The sequence below is a fragment of the Bos grunniens genome, chromosome 8 (assembly GCF_055505025.1).
Source record: "Bos grunniens cultivar Pamir isolate PY7600 chromosome 8, Bosgru_T2T1.0, whole genome shotgun sequence".
NCBI lineage: Eukaryota > Metazoa > Chordata > Mammalia > Artiodactyla > Bovidae > Bos > Bos grunniens.
In genome coordinates this window covers 22,505,639-22,528,647 of record NC_141172.1, presented here as the reverse complement: position 1 = coordinate 22,528,647, position 23,009 = coordinate 22,505,639, and the positions used below count along the sequence as shown (strand labels likewise).

General features: G+C 38.6%; 1 protein-coding gene across 7 annotated transcripts in view; it reads right to left on the bottom strand.

The window, feature by feature from the left end:
* MLLT3 (MLLT3 super elongation complex subunit) overlaps positions 1–23,009 on the bottom strand; it is a 289,068-nt gene that overhangs the window by 141,552 nt on the left and 124,507 nt on the right. The window contains exon 1 of one of the 7 annotated variants that reach the window (XM_086414331.1): positions 13,578–13,650. The exons of the other annotated variants lie outside the window; for them this stretch is intronic. The gene's annotated coding sequence lies outside the window, so the exon portion shown is untranslated. Of the gene's footprint in view, positions 1–13,577; positions 13,651–23,009 lie in introns of those variants that run through there. 7 annotated transcript variants of the gene reach the window in all.

The window sequence follows — 23,009 nt, the reverse complement described above, 5'->3', positions numbered from 1 at the left end:
GATTTTTTGTACAGTTCTTCTGTGTATTCTTGCCACCTCTTCTTAATATCTTCTGCTGCTGTTAGGTCCATACCATTTCTGTCCTTTACTGAGCCCATCTTTGCATGAAATGTCCCCTTGGTATCTCTCATTTTCTTGAAGAGATCTCTAGTCTTTCCCATTCTATTGTTTTCTTCTATTTCTTTGCATTGATCACTGAGGAAGACTTTCCTATCTCTCCTTGCTATTCTTTGGAACTCTGCATTCAAATGGGTATATCTTTCCTTTTCTCCTTTGCTTTTGGCTTCTCTTCCTTTCACAGCTATTTGTAAGGCCTCCTCAGACAGCCATTTTGCCTTTTTGCATTCCTTTTTCTTGGGGATGGTCTTGATCCCTGTCTCCTGTACAGTGTCACAAACCTCTGACCATAGTTCATCAGGTACTCTGTCGATCAGACCTAGTGCCTTAAATCTATTTCTCACGTCCACTGTACAATCAGAAGGGATTTGATTTAGGTCATATCTGAATGGTCTAGTGGTTTTCCCTAGTTTCTTCAATTTAAGGCTGAATTTGGCAATAAGGAGTTCATGATGTGAGCCACAGTCAGCTCCTGGTCTTGTTTTTGCTGACTGTATAGAGCTTCTCCACCTTTGGCTGCAAATATAATCAATCTGATTTCGGTGCTGACCATCTGGTGAGGTCCATGTGTAGAGTCTTCTCTTGTGTTGTTGGAAGAGAGTGTTTGCTATGACCAGTGCGTTCTCTTGGCAAAACTCTATTAGCCTTTGCCCTGCTGCATTCTGTACTCCAAGGCCAAATTTGCCTGTTACTCCAGGATATTCATATTTATCCTGGCAATCTTGATTCCAGCTTGTGCTTCATCCAGCCTGGCATTTCACATGATATACTCTGCATAGAAATTAAATAAGCAGAGTAACAATATACAGCCTTGACATACTCCTTTCCCAATTTGGAACCAGTCTATTGTTCATGTCCGCTTCTAACTCTTGCTTCTTGACCTGCATACAGGTTTCTCAGGAGGCTGGTCAGCTGATCTGGTATTCCCGTCTCTTGAAGAATTTTCCACAGTTTGTTGTGATCTGTACAGTTAAAGGCTTTGGTGTAATCAATAAAGCAGAAATATATTTTTTTCTGGAATTCCCTTGCTTTTTCTATGACCCAACAGATGTTGGCAATTTGATCTCTGATTCCTCTGTCTTTTCTAAATCCAGCTTGAACATCTGGAAGTTCATAGTTCACATACTATTGAAGCCTGGCTTGGAGAATTTTGAACATTACTTTGCTAGCATGTGAGATGAGTGCAACTGTGTAGTAGTTTGAACAGTTTTGACATTGCCCTTCTTTGGGATTGGAATGAAAACTGACCTCTTCTACTCCTGCTGAGTTTTCCAAATTTGCTGGTATATTGAAGTCAAGAGACACCTGGAGTAACAGGCAAATTCGTCCTCAGAGTACAGAATGAAGCAGGGCAAAGGCTAACAGAGTTATGCCAAGTGAACTCACTGGTCATAGCAAACACCCTCTTCCAACAACACAAAAGAAGCCTGTACACATGGACAGCACCAGATGGTCAATACCAAAATCAGATTGATTATATTCTTCGCAGCCAAAGATGGAAAAGCTCTATATAATCAACAAAAACAAGACCAGGAGCTGACTGTGGCTCAGATCGTAAACTACTTCTTGCAAAATTCAGCCTTAAATTGAAGAAAGTAGGGAAAACCACTAGACCATTCAGGTATGACCTAAATCAAATCCCTTACGATTATACAGTGGAAGTGACAAATAGATTCAAGGGGTTAGATCTGATAGCCTGAAGAACTATGGACAGAGGTTTGTGACATTGTACAGGAGACCAGGAATCAACACCATCCCCAAGAAAAAGAAATGCAAAAAGGCAAAATGGTTGCCAGAGGAGGCCTTACAAATAGTTGAGAAAAGACGAGAAGTGAAAGGCGAAGGAGAAAAGGAAAGATATACTCATTTGAATGCAGAGTTCTAAAGAATAGCAAGGAGAGATAAGAAAGCCTTCCTCAGTGATCAATGCAAAGAAATAAAGGAAAACAATAGAATGGGAAAGACTAGAGATCTCTTCAAAAAAATTGGAGATACCAAGGGAATAATATATTGTGCAAAGATGGGCACAATAAAGGACAGAAATGGTATGGACCTAACAGAAGCAGAAGATATTAAGAAGAGGTGGCAAGAATACACAGAAGAACTGTACAAAAAAGATCTTCATGACCCAGATAATCATGATGGTGTGATCCCTCACCTAGAGCCAGACATCCTGGAATGTGAAGTCAAGTGGACCTTAGGAAGCATTACTACGAACAAAGCTAGTGGAGGTGATGGAATTCCAGCTGATCTGTTTCAAATCCTAAAACATTACAGGTAGGGACCAACAAACTGAAAATCTTGGGAAGAAACTAGAGAGAAGGAAAGAGGGAGTCAGTCACTGGGTTTCATTTTGTGTGTTTAAAGAAAGCAGGTATGATACTGCCAAAAGGAGGAAAAAAATTTTAATGAGTGGTAATTATTCTAGAAAAAGCTTAGTAGGAAAAGATTATAGTCCATCTGGAGTGTGGGAGAAACATTCCAGTGGATGGGTAACTTTATTAGGGATTTCTCCATGGTTCTTTTCAATCTTGAGATACTAAGGAAATAAGTTCCCTAAGAGGAAGGTAAAAAAACAGGATAATAGAAAAGAATTAAGCAGCCAGTGGCTAGCAGCTTTAATCTTATTTGGGAATAATAGAGAATCACTTAAAGTTTTTTTGAAAATAGAAATGAAGGTATCCAAGTTAAGCCCAATGTACACTGAGTTGTTGCTCCAAATGAGCCAAGAAAAGGGAGAAGTGCAGAAACTTAAGAGTGAACATGAAGAAAGAGGAGGAAAAAGAGGCTGCAAGTTAAGATGGTCCTAGAAAACTACTGTATCCCTAATTTAGTGAGAGAATTCTCAAGCGTATGGCCAAAGTTTACTGAAGGAATTGTAAAAATGTTCACTAATCTAAAGCAGAGCCCCTTGAAAACTTTTATCAGTGGGTGGCATTTTGTGGTGGAGGAAATTATTTGTAACATGGAGGTTTATGGTCAAGAGCCAGAGCTTTCGAGAACTCCGTGGTTCAGATCCCACCTTGGACACTCACATAATATATTGTGTTTTCTCAGTTACAAAAGGGAGTCAGTGCTATTACCTACATCATCCCCCTCTTGAAGCTTTAAGAGACCATCCATGCTAAAGGCATAAATGAGATAATCCCTACAAAGCTTTACAACACTTTCTGGAAACTAGAAACCATCCAGTAACCTAACGGTAGTCAAACACAAACCATAAACATTAGAGAACTTCTTTTGAACTTTCCCCAAGATCTTTCCAAAAAACAGATTTAAATTTACATACTTACCATCAGTTTAATTAAACATTCTGGTTTTATTTTGAGCCTTAGGGATTCTCGACAGGGATAGATGAAAGAGGAAAATATTCTTCACTTTGGAATTCTTTGGACTCAACTCACCACTAAAAGTCCTCACAGGAAGTTCACAGAGTCGTCCCACCTTCAGACTCATGAAGCCTAAACTAGCACAGATTGTGAAAAAGCCATAAAGCTTCTAAGGTTATGTATGGGCTTCCCTGCTAGCTCAATTGGTAAAGAATCCGCCTGCAAGGCAAGAGACCCAGGTTCGGTCCCTGAGTAGGGAAGATCCCCTGGAGAAGGAAATGGCAACCCACTCTGATATTCTCTCCTGGAAAATCCCATGGACAGAGGAGCCTGGCAGGCTACAGTCCATGGAGCTGCAAAGAGTCAGACATGACTTAGTGACTAAACCACCTAAACCAAGGTTATGTATTATAAACAGTAACACTAGAATACGGTACTAAAACAAAGCAACAGAAAAGAGAAGCGTAATCCAAATTTGAGTCCTGTAGTGTAGTAACAGATAAATTAGCCAGAAATCAAGAGATGCGGTTATGGCTTCATTTCTACCACAAATTTGCCATCTGACCTTTGGAGAGTTTCTTCCACCATGCACACTGGAGCTCTTCTGTGGTATAAAGAGCCAGGCAGCTTCTAGATCTACAATTCTGTTATTCCAAAGACAAGTCATATATGTAACTTCTATTCTGACTTGAAGGCAAGTGCATTTTACCTTTTAGTATCTTCCTTTAAACATAAAACATCTATCAGCTAAATACCATATATCTGCTATAACATACCCAGGAAATTGGGACAAAACAAAAGAACAACAGAAACAAAAGAGATTCAGAATCACACTTGAATTATTAAGAAGGTTTCATTGTAAGTGCTTTTCAGAAGAGAATTTTTATTAGACCAGTAAGTAAATAAATCCTGGATTTCTTTAATAGAGGAAAAAAATTCTATAAATTAATTTTTTGTTTTCTACTTTCCATTTTGATTATGAAGTCAGACTAAATCTACTGAGTGAGAGCCTGTTTTACCTGCATAAATCAAACTAGAAATTCAATTCCTCGGGAACTTGACACAATTGAGCAATAGCAGCAGATCGGCTCAAGTTATTAAGGGATGAAACATCAGAACATACTGGCAGCATTTATGAGAAGCATCATGCTTTTAAAAAGCTGAAGTCAAAAATTAAATCAACTGTTTGCACATTAGGCGTAACACATTATGTTAAAAAAAAAAACAACCCTTGAGTGTTATGATTTTACTATATACTGCACTTGTAACACCCTTGTTCTTGATCACACTGAAACATATTACATTGCTTTTTAAATAGAATGCACCCTGCCACAATGCACTCAATATTAATAGTATTCCAGAACAACATGCCCATATGAAAGACAGGCTGATGAATAGGTTTATGTCCTATTCAAGGAGATGAAACAGCTCAATGGCAAGATTAAATAAGGCTCCTGCCAATGACTGAATCTTAAAGTCAAAGAGAAGAACACAACTCAAACCAAATGTTACAGGCAAAGGTCAAACAAGAGAATAATTAAGACCCTAGCTTGAAGAGCTAGCTAACGTTCACTCATTCAGTGTAAATCAGAAGAAAAATTCCTCCTCTTAAAGTGGGACTATAAAAATTTTTACTGAGTCGGCTTCAGAGATCCATTATAAAATTGAATGAATGAAGGTGAACTAAGTCCCCAAATAACCTTTAGAGGAAACCACTCCTATTATGGAACTATTACACCTTAAATGCAAAATTCCCTAGTGTCACATTGTACTTTAAAAATTTATTCTAGATTTATTAAGTATCAAATATTAAAAGAAATAAGAATTTTGCTAAGAGCCTTGATTAATTATTTTGTAAAACTCTATTATAAGCCAATTCATCTATATAAAAAGAAAGTTTATAAAGAGTAAACCAGCAGTTTATGTTTCCAGGGTTTTTTTTGTTTGTTGACTTGATTTTCCCACCACTAGTGACTTCCCTTTCACTTTTCACTTTCCTGCATTGGAGAAGGAAATGGCAGCCCACTCCAGTGTTCTTGCCTGGAGAATCCCAGGGACAGGGGAGCCTGGTGGGCTGCCGTCTATGGGGTCGCACAGAGTTGGACACGACTGAAGTGACTTAGCAGCAGCAGCAGTCCCAACCCATTTTAACAGGAGATTTAAATGGATGAACGTATTTCTATCTACACACACTAGCTACAGAATGGAAACACAAGCCCAGCTATATGAAAATCTGGGAAGTATAAAATAGTGCTGAAACAATAAGAAAAAAGAAAAGTTGCTTTTCAAGCTAGTAAATATTTTGCAGGCATTGTAATCCCATCTGGAGAAAAGCTTACTACATTGAAATTTATCGTGGGAAAATAGGTACATTTGTGTTTTTTAAAAATCATTCTCTACATGCACTGTCATACCCTATTTTGAAAACTCACTATCTAACTTGTTTCTCTTCCAAATAACCATATTTTTGGACAATGTCACTGGTATCACCTAATAAACTAAGTAAATTACATGAATTAATATGCATATATCCCTATAATGCCCATGGAGTAAATACAATCAATAAGAGAAAATACCAAGAAATCAAATAAGCTTTCCTGACTCTATCAATTTCTTTTCCCTGTTATTCTATTTTCATGAAGAAATGCTGGTAGATAAAATCTAAATCCATCCAACTATAGTTTGGGCTCAGGGAGGGTGGAAACTAAACAACAGAACTGAAAATATCATAGGAAGAAGTTTTTAATGTTTTATAATGATGATTTATTTATAAATAAATACATTTGTTCTCACACATACTCCCACCCGAATAAACATACCTTATATTGCAAATAAGTCATTTTCTTTCTTATGACAAATAGCAGTAAGATATTTAGAGAGAGCAAATTTCAAATAATTTCTTCCTCAGAGATAATAATAAAGGTATGATTTATTTAACACCTTTCACCAAGTCCCTGAAAGATGGCTGATGTCAAATAAATCTATAACGTAAGGAAATAAGTAGCACAAGAGCCCTGCCAGCCACCCCTTTTTACAAATGGAATATGACAACTTAAGCAATTTACCCAGAGGTCAGGGAGCTAATTCCTGGCATTCAATCAATAGATATTTATTAATGGCTTCTATGCCCAGCACTCTGCTGAATGCTTGGATGAAAAGTATTATCTTCTTTTTGCTTATTTGCACCTTCTCATTTTTCTACAAAAGAAAAAAAGTCTTGTACAATAAAAGAAAAATGTTTAAAACAACAATAATAATGAGATGCTGAATGAATGTGGAGAAGAACAAGGTATCTGGAATATGAAACATTTGGAAAGTAAGAAAAAGTGACATCAAAGTCTCCCATCTGCATGTCCCTTCCAACACATATACCTTTTCCTATGAAAAAAAATGCAATATACCAGTAGTTGAATTTTATAGAGAAACCTAATTTAGAGCTAGCAAATCTGTGTTCTTTGTCTCGCTCTGACATTTCCTAGCTGGAATAATTAATTTTAGGCAAGTTACTTAACTTCTTTCTACCTCAGATTCTTCTATCCATAAAAATTTTAAAAAGTATCACTGTGTAGCTCCAAAGTAATATGTAGGCGGTTATGAGAAAATCATCTTATAACTGCTAAATTCCTACAATTTTGCCAACAGTTATGCATATTTTCACTGAGTAGGGACAAAGGAAAGGTGCCATTTAGACAAAATTTCTGACAAACCAAGAGTTTGGTGTTAGAGATATTACAACACAGCCTCTGTCCGCACTTATGAATATCTCCCATCATTTCATGCTTTCAGTCTCTAGTAGAATCTGGATATTATGCCCCTGCCAACAATGTAGCAGGGAAGATAAAGACCTTAAAAAATTAACAGATTAGGATAACATGATTCTGTTAAACTATTAAAATGAATGATATAAATTTGGAAGTTTCTTAATTAATTTCATGATTAATTTGGAAGTTTAATTAATGATTAATGATATGAATGATCTAAATTTGGAAGTTTAATTCCTTTACCAATATAGCTTACTTGGACTTCATATTTTATGAAATGCTTTTGTTATATCTCCATGGCTTTAACCCTGGTTTCATTTAGATAATGTGTACGCCTGTCAAAAATAATGGTTTCTTGAGATTCGTTTTGATATTAAAAATTCAGATATCATTTAACTCTACTAGGATTTTCAGTTTGCCTAAATTTGTTGAGATAACAGAAACTATATTAATAAGCTGTGTACTGTGCTGTGTGTGTGTGTGTGTGTTGCTCAGTTGTGTCCGACTCTTTGCAACCTCATGAACTGTAGGCCACCAGGCTCCTCTGTCCATGGGATTCTCTAGGCAAGGATACTAGAGTGGGTTGCCATGCTCTCCTCCAGGGTATCTTCCCAACCCAGGGACTGAACCTGCATCTCTTATGTCTCCTGCATTGGCAGGCTGATTCTTTACCACTAGTGCCACCTGAGAAGTCCATTAATAAGCTAATATGCAAATTTTTCAAATCATCAATAGATTCCCTATGTGAGTTATCTGGGGTGGTTCCCACCATTACCACCATGGTCTAATTATTTCCAACAAATGTGCTACTGGCCATTCATTCATTCCTTTCATAAACACTGCACACATTACATACCACGACTAAAAATGCAAGCATGAAAAAAAATGAGAATTTATCCTTGAAGAAATCATAAGCTAGGCATTTTCTATACAGACATTTTAGATCCAAATTAAGAAATTCAATTAACTCCCTTCTCTCCTTTCCCGGGCTGCAGTATTAAATGAATACAAGTGCCAAGCCTCTGGTAGCAACAGTTGACCATTCCAGACAGAACAAACTTCAGGATGGTCTGGAACTACACATGTAAGCAAATGCATATTTTAATGTAACAGCTCTTAACCGATATCAAGTAAACCCAGTTTAGAAACGTATTAAGTTCTAAACCATAGGATTTTGTTAATCATATTAGTTCAGCCACTTAATTATAATTCAATCCTCTCCTAGTCAACCTAGAGTCAGTCAGTCACCCTCTCAAACAGACTCCAACTGCCATTCTTTCCATTTTCTGTGGTGTTACCAGCACTACACTTAAAAAAGTTTCTTAGCTAGGACTCTATTAGTTTAGACTCCATTAGACCACTACAGCAGTGACCTCTGGATCAACAACATGACCATCACCTGAGGAAACTGTGCAACATGCCAACCAATTCTTGGTCCTCACCCCAGACCTCTTGCATCAGAAACTCTAGGGAAGTCTCTGGCAATCTACTGCCCGAAGTTTTCCACATGATTCTGATGCCTGTGCAAGTGTGAGAAACACTGCCCTTGAGACCTTCCCTCACATACTCAGCCAGAGCAGAAAGTCTTTCTGTGAATCACTTTTTCTCACTGCTTCAGTTACATGGCTGTTTTTTCCTCCACCAACTGGGTGAAGTTACTTCCTTCCAGATAAACTACATCACTTTCTAATACATGATTAATTTTGAAAGGACCAAAGGATTGTGTACAATCATCCCCTACAGTTTCCTTTTCTGACACTACTTAATAATAGAAAAACTGTTATAACATTCAATTTCTCCCACTGTAATTTGTCTAAAAAGAGAGAGAGAATGAACAACAACAAACTAAATGTTCAGAGTACCCTTATGATTCTTAACGTGATGATAGCACAAGAGGTATGTCTATTTACTGCTCAAGCAATGCCTACCAGGAAGACACAGACATGGTCATAGAAGGAACTTTCAAAACATCAGAGGCTAAATAACAGTTGCTTTTCATTTGCTGAGTAGGAGTAGGACTAGGTCCAATAGTCAAGCTTAATCCACCAGATAATGTGCAAACTTTTCCCATAAGAAATGTCAAGAACAAAGTAATCCCATAATGTCACTACTATGAAAACCATAATCCTATAAAGAAAAAAAAGGAAAAGACAACAAAAAAAATCCAACTGTGCTAATAAACTCAGAGCAAAGTAGTTGCAGGCTATTTAACAGGAATGGACTCAAAGCCTGGCCCATGTACAACAATGGAGCACAACACATAAATAATTACTGTGCAACTTGCAAATTCTTACTGCACTTTCTAGTCATTGCACAGATAGAATTTATTGTACCACACTCTTGCTTGATGTCTGTTCCTAGAAGGCTAGAGATGATGCCCAATAGAAGCAGGAACATCAAATTTGTCTCTACTCAAATGCCTAGAGACATGAAATAATGTCGACTCCCTTAACTGATAAAATAACCAGCCCCTTAACACACGAGGGCCCTGACCTTGCTGCAGCTGCTTCTGATTTGTGAATGTCAGCTGGGAGTATCTTTTTCTGTCTCTTGGCTCCTAAACTTGTAATATGTCATTCTGAGGATCCTACATTATTTCTATAACTCTAATTACTGGACTGATTTGAAACCAAAGGTTCTTTGGTAACTTCAGCTCAAGACCACACAGAAACTTTTATAATAACCTATTTATTTATTTTTTTTTCTACTTTTATTTTTAAACTTTACATAATTGTATTAGTTTTGCCAAATATCAAAATGAATCCGCCACAGGTATACATGTGTTCCCCATCCCGAACCCTCCTCCCTCCTCCCTCCCCATACCATCCCTCTGGGCCGTCCCAGTGCACCAGCCCCAAGCATCCAGCATCGTGCATCGAACCTGGACTGGCAACTCGTTTCCTACATGATATTTTACATGTTTCATTGCCATTCTCCCAAATCTTCCCACCCTCTCCCTCTCCCACAGAGTCCATAAGACTGTTCTATACATCAGTGTCTCTTTTGCTGTCTCATATAATAACCTATTTAAATGAATGAGTTGTGTAAACTGGAAGAGAAGGTTTGGAGTAGTGGTAAAGAAGTTAACTGTTATTATCTAAACGCTGGCTAAATTCAGAAGACTAAACACCTTGAAAATTAGGTTTGGGCAGATACATAAACGTTCAAATGCAGCTGAGAGTACTTTCATTTTCAATGACTAGCTGGCCCACAATCAATATTCACTATACTAAGTCAATTACTTTCAAGTTATTGCTGATAAATGAACTAACCCTACCTTGTCAGTCTGCTCCCGTACATGAATCCACTTACTCATATATTACAAGCCTCAGTCTGAACACAAAAGCCTCTGCCTCATTCAGCATAGACCATGAGCATCCTATACACCTTAGCTTCCATCCCATCCTGATCTGATTTCACCCTACGGACAGTTCCCTCTCTGATCTTGCTGTTAGTTCAAGAAAACAGTGCCGTACAGGCAGTCTGACCAAAAGGATAAAGAAGCAGACCAAAGAAGTATCCTATGACTGTAATTTAATGAGAGCAGCTTTCTCCCACAGTTCTAAAAGTAATTCTGAAGACAATATCCACTAAAAGCACTTTAAATAAATATACTCATCTGCAGGGATATGTTCTAAATATTTCTAGTCTAAAGCCCATCAAATACTTGTCAAATAAACTTATCAAATATCTTTAAACGGTTGATAGGTGCAAGAAACAGTGTTCTAACTGACCAAGGACTTTACTGTCATAAGTCAATATCTAAAGCTCATGGATGAACTAGAATAATTTGATTCTATGAACTGGCTACAAACCACTCATCAACCCAAAGCTTTGAGGTCACCTGACATTACAAAGCAATTGCAAGAGAAAAGAAAAAGAGAGAATGAAAAATCCTTTGTCTAACAATTTGATTCCTGCATTTTAAAGGTTGGTATGATTTATACAACCTTAAGGCTCAAAGTGAAGTTATTTGTGCTGATGGGAAGGCAGTCTAGAAAGCAGAAATTCAAACACAGCAGAAATGCCAACCACTAGATTGTTAATGGCTGTGCTTTCTACAGTAAATTTTTATAATGTGAAAGAGGGCAGCTAAACAGATATCCCTCAATAATTCATCTAAAAAAGGCACATTAATACCCCTAAGCCTTAAGAAATTTTCTCAAAGATAACCATCAAATCTCCCCTTCCAAGAAGCCATCCTGCACTCTACTCACTTGATATAATTTTCAAATTCTGATCTGCTGCATTAAAACTAAGGCACAAATCACCTTCAGTGAAGAAATATGTAAGAATGTGTGAACATTTATTAAACGGGTTCATACAGTTTGCTACAATTAGGCTAAGGTATTGAATTAAGTCATGCAGATATTAAAGGCAATCCAACAGCATCAGAAATGTACCATTTACAGCTGATGGGAAATGGTGCTTAGCTCACTGGGACTGGCCCAAAGTTCCTGGGCCAGGAATGGGGGCCCGCATGGGTTGTATGGAAAAATCACATTTGACTCCCACTGCCTTTATTTACATTACCTACCTTTTCCCGAAAATTGACATATTCTAAATATGAGGGCCACTGACCCACCAAAGTTGAGTCCTCCTTCAAAATACAGACATTGTGAGTGTTGAACGTAGCATATCAGTCAGGGTGCTATTTAGCAACAAAACTGTCCCACCTGGGCAAACCATACATTTCACTAAGGCATATTTCCTAAATATTAAATATGAAAATGCTACCTAAAACTTTTCTCGACTGTTCCAAATTTACTTGATCCAAAACTAGGTAGGAAATGATGGTCCAAGCATCAGTCCTTCTATTTGGTGAAGACATTTCTGGATAAAATGTCTTATGATAAATAAAGCTAACAAAACACGGGAAAACTAATACAATACTTGAGCAATGTACACACTCTTTCAATTTTGTGCCATTTCCTCTACAAGGACTGAAGGGGTGAGTCAGTGGGTTGGTTCTCTAAACAAGCTAGAGAAGACCCAAATCAGAGAAATACTTTACAGTAGAGTCCTGAGACAGCAACTTTACTTTGATGAATATATCCCAGAGTCAAATAGTTATCTAGCAAAGGTTCCCCGTATACTCCAGCATGCCTCACCCACACGTTCCTTCTTTATATTATGCAAATATAAGTTACAGCAGTCACCTGTGAAACAGTACAAAAAAAAAAAAAGTCAACGATTTACACCTTTAAGACAAAAAAGAAACGGCATCTTAATTCAAACATCATGGAGAAATAGATGTTTGAATAACTGGTGAAGTGAAGTCGCTCAGTCGTGTCCCGACTCTTTGCAACCCCATGGACTGTAGCCAACAAGGCTCCTCTGTCCATGGAACAAATGGTAACATAATTATGAACCAAAATTAAACAAAAGTTTTCCGAATTATACTGGAATCCTCTTAATCATATCATACCTGGTTGAAATTCCTTGGAAAGGCTATGAAACCCAATCTTCTAAAAATTTGAAATGAAGAACGTTTTACTTTCTAAGACAGTGTCATATTGAAACCCCGTTATGCCCATCTAAAAATAAGTGGCATCTTCATCCTAAAGACTGATATTTTATTGATTTCTCAACCTCAAACACTAATTGTTGATAATGAAGATGATAAAAATCATCAGTTGGCTAAAATGCCATGGTTTAAATTCATGTCAATTACTATGGAGCATGTTAAGGAATCTATTCTTTAAAGCAAAACAAAACAGTCTTTATCATCTGTGAATAAAAGCCAGGCTCTAAAACCTATGGTCTTTTGTTTTTTCCATCATGCTATAAACATGCTATAAATAGTCTGACAGACAGCTTCACCTTCAACTGAACCAACCCTGGCTACAACAGGGATATGGACTTTTGTCTCCTCCCTTCCCTGGGGCCCAGTGGGATAAATGCCAGAGGGATTCCACGCAAGCTTTAGATGTCTTGGACTTAGACCCTATTTGTTTTGGAACCATGGGTCCCTTTCTTATTAAATTCTCCTACTTGCCAGGAGAAAACTGGAACAAAAATGAAAAAGTCTAATGTGTTGACTTCAAGGTTTGTTCCATCAGTTATGATAGGAAATTTCAAGCCTTTTTTTTTTTTCTTTCCTTTTTAAGGCAATAAACTCGACAAGTTGCTTATGGCCTTTGCTTTTTTTGAAATAGGCTTTTAGAAAAGTGAAACAGAGGCTCTGGTTTATAATTGCATTTGGCTAGCAAACCCTGATGCAGCTGCACTTGCATCTACAATTTAAAATCTTTGAAAGTAGACCTCCAAAAATGAAAACAAACCCAACACTGAAGTGGACCATTAACCTATGACCAGAGGATGATAAAACTGGACAGAAAAAAAACTCAATGATACCCTCCTCTCCTACCTGTTCTGGGGTCCGTGAAGCCTAGGCCCAGATTCAGTCACACATACAACTTCTCCCTGAGACTCCATTTCTTCCACAAAATGAGGGATGAAGACAGTGTCCTTTCAGGCTCCACGGTCCTTCCATTCCAAAGAGACACTGAGAAGAACCAGTCCTTAATGGTCTGAGTTATGTTTGCAAGCTAACATCTACCTGAACACGGGATCCTCAATCACTGGGATATAAAAGTAACAGAGAAAATTTCAAAGAGAAAAAAAAAAAGTTTCTATGACTGTATGTTTCAGATTACAAACCAGTAAAACATTTAAGTATGTAGGGTTTTGTTTTGTTTTGTTTTTAATTGCATTGCAAAGCCTTTGCCAACTCCACCCCCTATTCTCAAGTGCAAAAGTAGAAGCACAATCATTGTCTGGGCTAGGTCAAGAAAAACACAGCCTCCTTCAGATACAAAATGCCCTAAACCTTGCCCTAGGGCTGAGTGTACAAGGGATGAGGAGGTCCTTTGCCACCCATCCATGACCTGGGATTCCTATTAAACTGACAGCAGTTGCACTAGGCTCCCCTGGTGGCTCAGATGGTAAAGCGTCTGTCTACAATGCGGGAGACCCGGGTTCGAGCCCTGGGTTGGGAAGATTCCCCGGGAGAAGGAAATGGCAACCCACTCCAGGACTATTGCCTGGAAAATCCCATGGACAGAGGAGTCCATGGGGTCGCAAAGAGTTGGACACGACTGAGCAACTTCACTTTCACTTTCAGTTGCACTAGGAGCAACATCCTGTCCTCAACCTCTGCATGTTAACTGAAGTTAACATGGCATACTTCTCAATATTTAGAGGGCTCTATAAACACTGCTGGCTCTCCATGAAGAGGTAACCAGAGGAGAGGGGATGCAAGATGTGTGCAGAGTTGTTAAGCCTTGTTCTGTCCCCCTGTGCCTAGCACAATACCCGGCACAGAACAGATGCCCGATAACCCTACACAAGTTGACGGGACAGACAGACCTCTTGAAAGTTCACCAGAGATGTGACTCAGAATTCCAGCTGGTGAACAGCAGAGGGGGCCACTAAACCCTGTGCAGGAACAACTCAAACTACTGATCATGGTCTTATAAAAGCTCCAAGATGAATTAAACATCTCTTCCTCTGCAAATGATCGAAGCACTTAAGACAGAAGAGACAGCTATGGCAAGGTGAGAAGAGCTCAGGTCTGGGAATAAGATGACCTGGTTTTAAATTCTAAATCCGCCACTTAATGCTATGACCTGGGGCAAGTCATTTTAACCTCTCAGCTGTCCTCCAGTGTAACCAGGGAATACTACTTACTTCACAGTCTAGTTGTATTTAGAAAGGAGGCCAGGTCTGTGAAAGCACCTGGAGGGAGGGAGGGAAGAAAGGAGGTGGGGAGGCGGAGACAGGGAGGAGCGGAGGGAGGTGCAGGGAGAAAGGAGAAGAGAGAGAGGAGGCGCTGGCTCCAGCAAGGGGAAGTTCCACTTCTAGGAACTCAGAACGGAATTTTCCATAGCGGGCCGGAGTAGAATAGCAGCTGTGGGAATGCACTTGAGAGACTATGAAGAAAGAGATTGACAGGACCTGATGACAGTTTGAATGTGAAGGCTCTCAATTAAAGAGATCCTGGCCTGCCCTCCTCTGGCAGGGCCTGAATTCGTTTCCCCCCCGTGTTATTCCTAACATGATGGATCTCTTTCATTACTGAGGAGGAGGAATAATTTGGAAGGCACTGCTTAAAATGGTTTCCTTTATATGTCTAATGTCCTAGGATGACATAATCCTGCTGGCCCGTTTGGTTTTTTATTTTTTTATTTTGGGGGGGGTGCAGGGGCAGGAGATAGTGCTGGTTCTTTTGATGCTATTAGGTTTCTCAAGAAAGTTTTTAACTTTGTACTAGAGCCCCAAGGTGATTATGTGAAAGGTGCTCTTTAAGCAATAGGACAATTTCTCTAATTAACTTGTTTATTATGTTTTTACTGTTGTTGGCCATTCTTTACATCTGGAGCAAACTATTTGCTTTCTTACGTCATTTTTTTTCTTTTTTAAAGAAGAACATAGGTGATTCCATGTCTCCACTGCAAATTCTTAAAAAAAAAGTTTTTCAAATTAGTGCCCAGTTCTAAGCTGAGACCTTCTGCTTGGAAGAGTTAACTTATTTAACTCAAAGCAAACAATTTAGACAGGAGAAAAGAATAAGACTTAGAGTAAGCAGGTACTGTGGTTTATCTGGATCGCCACTAAATAACTGTAAGAGTCAAGGTAAGGCAAAATTTCCCTGTGACTCAATTTCCTTAATCAGACATAAGTGGCAGTATCTGTCGTCATCTTCTTGGGATGTTGTGAAAAACCTTTTTAAAAAAATAAAAGTATTCTAGAAATAAAGAGTATGAAAATCAACATGTGAAATGTCACAGAGATAACAGTATTTATCTGTGGGTAGAACCAAATTTGAATAAAGACTGTGAAATATTTTTCAGGGAAATCATGCACAACATGTTTTAATTTCCATAACTTATAACAATGCTGGGGTATATATTACACGACAGGCTGACTCATGCCCAGGTATGAGTAGAAATTTCCTAAAGCCTATGTTCTGAACCAACCCAACAATGTAAAAGGTGAAAATATCATAGCCCATAACAAGGTACCATCCTTTCCGCAAATACAAGAGGTATATTATCTGCCCCCTTCCACTGCCACACCCTGTATCCTTTTTCCCACCAACATGGCCTTTGGAAAGTGCATTTAAGGCAACAAAGCAAAATGCGAAGGTAAAACATAGGAATTTAGTTCCTCAGTCGTGTCCAGCTCTTCGTGACCCCATGGACTGTAGCCTGCCAGGCTCCTCTGTCCATGGAATTCTCCAGGCCAGAATACTAGAGTGGGTATCCATTCCCTTCTCCAGGGGATCTTCCCAACCCAGGGATTGAACCTTGGTCTCCTGCATTTCAGGCAGATTCTTTACTACCTGAGCCACCAGGGAAGCCCACAGGAATGTAAATAAAATAAAAAATTAGCAGAAAGAATTGATGCTATTTCCCTGAGAGCCAAACTATAGGCCACAAACCTGGGGCCCTTCCATTCAATCCTTCTTGTGGCCTTCCCCAAAACAAGGGGGCCTCAAAATCTGTATGCATGTGACATAGCTCCTCCACTGGCTCCTGGGACTAGGCCTTCACTGCTTTCACTCCCAGCTCCTGGTCTTTCATACAGAGGCTTCTAGAGCTAGAGGTTTCCTTTCATGCAAACAAATATACCTGAATTCTCCCAGCAGAGCAATGACAAATTGCTACATGCAAACTCAGTGATGGTGAACTGACAGCTTCAGGTGGAGCCAGTACACTGTTGGCCTACACCAAAGCCACCTCTCTCTGCAAGGAGGGTCAGGATTCCTTTTCCTTCGTATGTTGGAGAAACAGCCTTGCTCTTCTGGTGGGCACTCAGAGCAACTGTGCTCTTCAAGACACAAATGTGTTTCTGAACAACCCAGCAGAATCAAATTATAACCCAATTAATTCACAAAACACTCATGTACTAACTCACTTAAACAAGCCTTTCTACATTTTCAGAAGAAAGGCCATTCATTAAGAATCCAATCATTTTAAAATCTCAGAGTTCCTCATGTCATGATGAATACACAGTAGATACTCAATTGGTTCTCTCTTGACCACGTGTTAAGTACTAGATGCTACACATATAAAGATCACTGGAGCAGAAAGACCCTGTGTAAAGGAGAACAAAAGACAAACCTGTAGAAATAAATTATTATAATGTCAGAATTGCAGTTTTAGAAGTAACAGCAAGGTAAGGGTCAGAAATGGTTTCATAGAAAGTATTTAAGAGATATTCCTAAAGCTAAGCCTTGAAAAATAAGTATTGTCAGTAAAAACTTACTTATGATTCAACAACCTGAAGTAAGAAGAGAGAATGAGAGTGAGAAAACTATTGCCAGTCACTCTCCTGAAGTTGAGCTTTCCTTAATGAACTCTCTAAGTTTGGGGCAGCTGGAATATTAATATACTTTTCCTAATGATGAACCTATATGTTTCAGCCAGAAAGCTAAGAGTTATTAAATCTCTCATTCATATTCTTGGCCATTTCTTAAATCAAAACTACAGTGAGGTACCACCTCAAGCCAGTCAGAATGGCCATCACTAAAAAGTGTTGTTGTTCTTCAGTCACTAAGTTGTGTCCGACTCTTTGTGATCCCATAGACTGCAGCACACCAGGCTTCCCTGTCCCAGGGTGTGGAAAAAAAGAGAACCCTCCTACACTGTTGCTGGGAATGTAAATTGGTGTAGCCACTATGGAAAACACTATTGAGGTTCCTCAGAAAACGAAAAATAGAATTACCATATGATCCAGCAATCCCACCCCTGGGCATATATCCAGAAAAAAACTATAATTCCAAAAGATACATGCATCCCTATGTTCATAGAAGCACTAGTCACAATAGCCAAGACATGAAAATAACCTAAGTGTCTACCAACAGATGAATGGATAAAGAAGATGTGGTACACACATACAGTGGAATAATACAAAGGCATAAAAAGAAGGGAATAATGTCATCTGCAGCAACACAGATGCAACTAGAGATTATCAGACTAAATGAAGTAAGTCAGAAAGACAAAGACAAATATCATACCTATATGTGGAATCTAAAATATGAAACAAATGAGCTTATCTGTGAAAGAGAAACAAAATCAGGGACACAGAAAACAGAATGGTGATTGCCAAGAGAGAGGGTAGGACTGAGACTCTGGGATTAGACGCAGATTGGTATACACAGAATGGATGGACAACAAGGGATATATAGCACAAGGAACTATATTAAATACCCTATAATAAATCATAACAGAAAAGGGTATGAAAAAGAATGTACATATGTAAAACTGAGTCACTTGGCTAGACAGCAGTAACTAACACAACACTGTAATTCAACTATACTTCAATAACAAATATATTAAAAACACTTACCAAGGAGCCACTGGGGAAGCTCCAAGAACAATTTAAGAGACACCTAAATGGGTAGCCTCAAATTCTACAGTTATCTGATTTTATCACACCTGATGTCACTGTGAGATAGCTACCAGGAATTAGGAATCAAATTGCTCCATATCCACCCACCCACCCCCACCACCCCCATCTAGATCTTCCTCTCAAGAATGTATCATGGGTTAACAATGCCTTGTACTTCTTAGTCATGGAGCGTTGGGAAAAAATGTAATTACTTCACGCACACTTGGAAGAGGTTACAAGCTGCTTATCAAAGTCAAGACTGTGAAAAGTTAAAACAGTATTTTTCTAAAAGTCGAACAAAAGAAAAGTTCCTTCCGTAGCACTACAAAATAAGCAATGCCATTGATTTGGGCCAAAATCACCATAATGGTAACTTGAGCCAACTACAACTTCAGAGAAAAAAAGTTTTAACTTCTTCCTGTCACTGTCAGGGTGGTGGGTGGTTTCCTATTCAGTCAGAGCACATAAACACAAAAGTCAATGATTTACAGGGTCTATTACCCATGGGAGGACATGATTTTAAAAAAGACATTATGGATACTGCAGAGCAAATGGAATGGGGAAAGAGTTGGCTGTCCGCTAAAATAACTGTGGTGGGCCAAATCCTCACCACATGTTTTTTCAACCACAGCCTCATCTGGTTAACTTTCCTATGATTTCACCACTAGAACCAAACTGGCAAGTTGTCTTTCAAACGAATATTAAATTCCAGGGCCAGAAGGAACAGAGAGGTCATTCAAAACACCTGCAATTCAAGATGACCAAACCTTAAAGCCATCCTCAAATAAATAAAAATGTAACAGCTTCTTAAAATTGTGCAGAGAAGGCATTTTAAATGTCTAACTTGACTGGCATGCATTTATTATGCTTGGTATTTCAGGAAATATTTATTGACTTCTCTCCAAAGTCTCTCCTGCTATAGTTTAATTCTTATTTCATCATTTCTTATTTCATCATTCCAAGTTACGTTTTCTACAGTTTTAAAGTATGCATTTCAAGCTCTTTTCATCTCCAAATCAAGGCATTACATTTCATTTTTCCTGTAGTTTTTGGCAATATACAATCTATTACTATTTTAGACATTTGTTTTCTTAGAAATTTAAGCTAACTTTGAATTAGATAAGTTCCCACTATTAGCTCTCCACTTTAGCATGCAAATGAGAAACCAACTTTCTTAATATACACAGAGAAGGCATCGTTCAGTGAGAAAGATTTTTGTAAACACTGCCTTTTGAAAGTTCATCTTCTAATTTTATCTTATTAGCACGCCAGGCCCATGAGCCTCTCCTAACGCTTTACCACTGAGAGTAGGTAATTCCCCATTTCTCCTGAAGCTAAATCCTCTGACACCCAGAGATCTTGTACCTACCTTCCTGTTCATAAATCTTCATAGTCTCAGTACACAGTCCACCTGACATCTGAAACCTCCAACGTGAAGAAATGTGCTCTAAACTCAGTCCTGTTTAGATATATGTCAATCCCAGAAAGTCTGCTAGCAACCAGACTTTTCATCATCACATCCTCTATTTTTCTTAGTCACACCTGAATTTAAATCTCTAAATGGTGCTATCTCATAAAGATATGATACCATACACTATTAGGAGTCCATATTACCAGTCAGAAGGCTGAACAATAGATTATCATAAAAATACAAGTTCAAATAAGCCCCAAAGACAAGAATGCATTAATGACTCAGATAATATAAGAGGTTTTAAAGGATTGGTTTCATTTTATTATCACTATTTCTTAATCAAAGAAAAGTTCAAATGAGTGTACATTTACTTCTCAAGTGATGAACCCCTTTCATGACAGGGGACACCCACACATCTATTCTTTCCATTTATATATCCCTATTGTTTTTCTTGTACAAATCATAAGTTTGACACATTATCCCATACCCTGTTGGGTGATTGTTTATATCCTAAAAATGGGTCCTCCACCTCTTAACTCACCCCATCTCCAATTTTCTTTGCTGATCTTAGAACTGTACTTAACTCTTCAGATGCTAAGAACTGGAACTGAAAAATGACAAGTGACTCTGGCATCTTCAGGTGCAAAAATGTTGTGAAAAAGAAAAGGACAGCTGCTGCTACTGCTAAGTCACTTCAGTCGTGTCTGACTTTGTGCGACCCCATAGATGGCAGCCAACCAGGCTCCCCCGTCCCTGGGATTCTCCAGGCAAGAACACTAGAGTGGGTTGCCATTCCTTCTGCAATGCAGGAAAGTGAAAAGTGAAAGTGAAGTCACTCAGTTGTATCCGACTCTTAGCGACCCCATGGACTGCAGCCCACCAGGCTCCTCCGCCCATGGGATTTTCCAGGCAAGAGTACTGGAGTGGAGTGCCATTGCCTTCTCCGGAAAAGGACAGCTAGAGGCCAACAACTATGAATCATTTCAGAATCCTTAAGGGAAGTGGCAACCCCATACCCAGTAACCCTTACCAAGGCAATTGATCAGAAATACTCCATGGCATACCATCATGGGTACTCATGATGATATTACATGAGTTTTACTCATTATTATTTTATACTCATTATTATACTCATATAATTATACTCATTATCATTTTACTCATGTAAAATAATTACAACTTTTTAAAGTAAAAAAATATATGTTTTTTTTTTAATGACAGACCAGGAAAACATTAACATCATATTTCAAGTTTAAGATGCCACTGACAGTAAACAGATGTAACGCTACTTTATGCTACACTAGAAGAAAACATAGCCAGGAAAACTCTAACTTTGTACTGAGTAGTAGACATAAAGGACATTTAGAGATGTTAAAATATAGATCTTAAAATCTATGAAATATAGTAGTGATATAATTATACTTGAGTATTTGTGGGTACATGAGCACATTATAAGAGATTTGGTTAAAGAAAATGTGCTCAAAGGGGTAATCCAGCACAGTTGATCAGGGGGTGAAGTATCATCAAATCAAATTTATTTTCCTTTTGGTATCACTATATTTTCCATTTAGGCCTATTTGAAATTTTGGTGAAAATGGTTCTTTTATCAGACTCAGTTCAGTCACTCAGTAGTATCCAACTCCATGCAACCCCATGGCCTACAGCACGCCAGGCTTTCCTGTCCATCACCAACTCCCAAAGCTTGCTCAAACTCTGTCCACTGAGTTGGTGATGCCATCCAACCATCTCATCATCTGTCATCCCCTTCTCCTCCTGCCTTCAATCTTTGCCAGCATCAGGGTCTTTTCAAATGAGTCAGTTCTTCGCATCAGGTGGCCAAAGTACAGGAGTTTCAGCTCCAGCATCAGTCTTTCCAATGAATATTCAGGGTTGATTTCCTTTAGGTTTGACGTCTTTTCCAGGACCACAATTAAAAAGCATCAATTCTTTGGTGCTCAGCTTTCTTTATAGTCCAACTCTCACTTCCATACATGACTACTGGAAAAACTACAGCTTTGACTAAACAGACCTTTGTCAGTAAAGTAATGTCTCTGCTTTTTAATATGCTGTCTAGGTCTCCCTACTATGTACCCACCTGGAGAAATACTACTCATCTTTCAAATCTCAACCCCAAAATTACTTGTCTTCCCTGCCTTCCTCATTAAGACTTTTCTGACATCTTCCTCTTAAATTCCCCCAAATTACCAATTTCTCCTCTGGCATCTAAATGAGGATACTTATCCTTGTTTTACTGAACTTGAAATTTGGTTCTCCATCCCTGCTACTATCTGTAACCTATGCTGCTGCTACTGCTGCTAAGTTGCTTCAGTTGTGTCCAACTCTGTGCGACCCCTGAGACGTCAGCCTGCCAGGCTCCCGCGTCCCTGGGATTCTCCAGGCAAGAACACTAGAGTGGGTTGCCATTTCCTTCTCCAATGCATGAAAGTGAAAAGTGAAAGGGAAGTCGCTCAGTCGTGTCCGACTCTTTGTGACCCCATGGACTGCAGGCCCACCAGGCTCTTCCATCCATGGGATTTTCCAGGCAAGAGAACTGGAGTGGGGTGCCATTGACTTCTCCGATCTGTAACCTATAAAATCTGCCAAAAGAACTATTCTTTTCTCCTTTTATTTTGCTTGACATTACCAGGGCCTAGTATGGTGCTTAACCTGAAGTATTCAAAACAGTTGATAAAATACTAAAATTTTGAACATAAGAACACTATGACCCAGAGAACAATAACTATATAATCGTACCCACATCTTGGATGTAGTTAACAACTGTGGCAAAGGTTTTTGAACAAATGAATCAAACTTATACAAATTCCCTGATATAAAATCTATAGTTATTTTTCTTAATCAGATCTTTAAAGCAAGAGCATATTCAAGCCTCAGTTAACAGCTTGATTTTTACATAAAAAAATACCTGTTATATTTAAATTTATTTTGATTGGTGAAATTCTTTTAGGGAAATATAAATCCCACACATTATTTTAA